Source organism: Monomorium pharaonis, chromosome 4 (genome assembly GCF_013373865.1).
Source record: "Monomorium pharaonis isolate MP-MQ-018 chromosome 4, ASM1337386v2, whole genome shotgun sequence".
Lineage (NCBI taxonomy): Eukaryota > Metazoa > Arthropoda > Insecta > Hymenoptera > Formicidae > Monomorium > Monomorium pharaonis.
In genome coordinates, this window is record NC_050470.1 from 31,295,100 (window position 1) to 31,299,669 (window position 4,570).

Genomic DNA, 4,570 nt, shown 5'->3' on the forward strand with positions numbered 1-4,570 from the left:
ACAATTATTATGCTCGAAAAACTTGAATTTTTCAGGCTACACGTCAAGTGCTAATCGAATATCGACAGATATATTTATTATAATGTAATTCTCATATAGTTCGGGACGCGTACAATATGTTTCTATAGAATTCAGGCGTTATAATTAATTAAAACATTTTTTAAACAATTATTATGCTCGAAAAACTTGAATTTTTAAGGCTACACGTCAAGTGCTAATCGAATATCGACAGATATATTTATTATAATGTAATTCTCATATAGTTCGAGACGCGTACAATATGTTTCTATAAAGTTTAGGTGTTATAATTAATTAATACGTTTTTTAAACAATTATTTTGCTCGAAAAACTTGAATTTTTGAGGCTACACGTCAAGTGCTAGTCGAATATCGACAAATATATTTATTATAATGTAATTCTCATATAGTTTGGGACGCGTACAATATGTTTCTATAGAATTCAGGTGATATAATTAATTAAAACATTTTTTAAACAATTATTATGCTCGAAAAACTTGAATTTTTAAGAGTACACGTCAAGTGCTAATTGAATATCGACAGATCTATTTATTTTAACGTAATTCTCATATAGTTTGGGACGCGTACAATATGTTTCTATAAAGTTTAGGCGTTATAATTAATTAAAACATTTTTTAAACAATTATTATGCTCGAAAAACTTGAATTTTTAAAGCTACACGTCAAGTGCTAATCGAATATCGACAGATATATTTATTATAATGTAATTCTCATATAGTTCGGGAAGCGTACAATATGTTTCTATAAAGTTTAGGTGTTATAATTAATTAATACGTTTTTTAAACAATTATTTTGCTCGAAAAACTTGAATTTTTGAGGCTACACGTCAAGTGCTAGTCGAATATCGACAAATATATTCATTATAATGTAATTCTCATATAGTTTGGGACGCGTACAATATGTTTCTATGGAATTCAGGTGATATAATTAATTAAAACATTTTTTAAACAATTATTTTGCCCAAAGAACTTGAATTTTTCAGGCTACACGTCATGTGCTAATCGAATATCGACAGATATATTTATTATAATGTAATTTTCATATAGTTTGGGACGCGTACAATATGTTTCTATAGAATTCAAATGATATAATTAATTAAAACATTTTTTAAACAATTATTATGCTCGAAAAACTTGAATTTTTAAGGCTACACGTCAAGTGCTAATCGAATATCGACAGATCTATTTATTTTAACGTAATTCTCATATAGTTCGGGACGCGTACAATATGTTTCTATAAAGTTTAGGTGTTATAATTAATTAATACGTTTTTTTAACAATTATTTTGCTCGAAAAACTTGAATTTTTGAGGCTACACGTCAAGTGCTAGTCGAATATCGACAAATATATTTATTATAATGTAATTCTCATATAGTTTGGGACGCGTACAATATGTTTCTATAGAATTCAGGTGATATAATTAATTAAAACATTTTTTAAACAATTATTATGCTCGAAAAACTTGAATTTTTAAGGGTACACGTCAAGTGCTAATTGAATATCGACAGATCTATTTATTTTAACGTAATTCTCATATAGTTCGGGACGCGTACAATATGTTTCTATAAAGTTTAGGCGTTATAATTAATTAAAACATTTTTTTAACAATTATTATGCTCGAAAAACTTGAATTTTTAAGGCTACACGTCAAGTGCTAATCGAATATCGACAGATATATTTATTATAATGTAATTCTCATATAGTTCGGGACGCGTACAATATGTTTCTATAGAATTCAGGTGATATAATTAATTAAAACATTTTTTAAACAATTATTATGCTCGAAAAACTTGAATTTTTCAGGCTACACGTCAAGTGCTAATCGAATATCGACAGATATATTTATTATAATGTAATTCTCATATAGTTCGGGACGCGTACAATATGTTTCTATAGAATTCAGGTGATATAATTAATTAAAACATTTTTTAAACAATTATTATGCTCGAAAAACTTGAATTTTTCAGGCTACACGTCAAGTGCTAATCGAATATCGACAGATATATTTATTATAATGTAATTCTCATATAGTTCGGGACGCGTACAATATGTTTCTATAAAGTTTAGGCGTTATAATTAATTAAAACATTTTTTAAACAATTATTATGCTCGAAAAACTTGAATTTTTAAGGCTACACGTCAAGTGCTAATCGAATATCGACAGATATATTTATTATAATGTAATTCTCATATAGTTCGGGACGCGTACAATATGTTTCTATAAAGTTTAGGCGTTATAATTAATTAAAACATTTTTTAAACAATTATTATGCTCGAAAAACTTGAATTTTTCAGGCTACACGTCAAGTGCTAATCGAATATCGACAGATATATTTATTTTAACGTAATTCTCATATAGTTCGGGACGCGTACAATATGTTTCTATAAAGTTCAGGTGATATATTTAATTAGAACTTTTTTTAAACAATTATTTTGCAGGAAAAACTTGAATTTTTGGGCTAGACGTGATATGCAATTCAAATATCGACAATTCTTAGTATTTCAACGCAGTTTTCATATAGTTCTGGACGCGTTCAATGGTTTTTTAAAGAGTTACGGTTTTATAATTAATAAGAACATTTTTTAAACAATTATTTTGTTCGGAAAATTTGAATTTTGAGGGCTAGACGTGAGATGCTGTTCAAATATCGACAGTTCTATTTATTTTAACGCAGTTCTCATATAGTTCCGGACGCGTACAATAATTTTTTAAAAAGTTACGGTGATATAATTAATTAAAACATTTTTTAAACATATTGTGGTCGTATATTCGAGTTACGGTGAGATGCTATTATGTGATTTTGGAAGTTAGCATTTCATTTATAAAAATTTATTTAAAATACGTAATTCAACGGAACTATTGTTAAAACTTGTCAAGAACTGTAGAACTCTGCTGGATGCAAGTAATTCTGTAGTATTTTTATGAGATGCTAAACTTTGACATGCTAACTTCACGCACGTTTAATCGGCATCGCGGAAAAGCGACTACAATACTTCGAGAGATGCGAGTATCGATGCCATGTCGTTTTTTAGGGAGGATTATGTGAAATATATATATGGTTGCAGTTTTGTGTTAATATTTAAAATATATATCTAAAGAAATTTTGTTCACATCTACTCAGAAATGCTTAAATTTTTCTACATACGTACACGCATAATAGCATACAATTGGTTGTTTTATTGTCTTAGTTTCTACCTATTACTCTTGTGCTACTTTTGTGATATACGCTCGCTATTTCGAGAATCGATACACACAATGTTCCCCTGTTATTATTAATTTGTTTGTAAAGATTATAAGGATTATCGCAATTGGGTTAATAATTATGATATAAACTTAAGGAAAAGAGAACGCACTTAATTGTTTCCTAATTTGCTATTAAAATGGAAACTATGTATATATCTTCATATTACAAGCTTTCTATAAAATTTCCACTAGATGAAAACTGATCCAAGAATTTACATGTATGTATCTTTAAAAGTATATGGTAATATTTCAGATTTGCCTGTGCATTATAGTATCAAATTGTAAGTGGTACATATCAATCTTTAAATTAATATATTTAAAATTAAGTAGACAAATTATTATACTTATTTATAATCTGTTTTTCTTTGTAATTTAAATTATACGTAATCAATATTAATATTAAATTAATATTAAACGTTTTTTAAAAATTATTATAACTTTTTATTAAATTGATAAAATATTGCAATTATGAATATTTCTGTTATTTTGTAAAATTATTTTTTATTTTTTAATTTCTTGATATCAAAGATTTTGAAATATCGAAGAAATACTGCAATTTTTATCAAGAGGTAATTCTTCTGATGATTCACTATAATCAGCGTTTATAACTCTTGAATGAGCCGATTTCACATATATTACCGATAGGCCGATTACTTAACCATTAACTATTTTATTCTTTTCACTATAATGACCGTTTAAATTAAATTTATACGGTTTAGATTTAGATTATTAGCAAGTGTTTAAACTGCATGTAAGTTATATATATATATGATTAATAATTAAAATAATATACTTTTTAGTCAGTTTTGAACGTGTTCGTGCAAGAGAAGAAAAATTTTATATAAAAATTTATTGTTTGTGCATAAAATAATATATACAGGGAATAAAGTATATTAAGCTTTAAATTAAACAAAAGGTTTAAAATTGTAAAGTTATAGTTATTATAGTCATTATTTTAATAGTAACAAGATTAACAGTAACAAATTTAGAAATTTGTATGTTTATAATAATAATGTAAATTTATAAATTATAAATACTAAAATATAAATTAATAATTTTTAATCTGTTTAAATAATATTGTTACTTAAAAAATAATGCTACGTGCCTGATCGTAGAATTACTCGTAGATTGTTGACCATTGTTGCGAGATGTCTCTTTAATTGCGTGAAAATGCAGTATGCGATATTACACCGGTTCTCTCTCGGATGCACAACGAGGGACTATCTTGTACGCGAACCGGTCCGATACGATTCTCACTCGCGATCCAGAGAATCGAATAGAACAGACCTG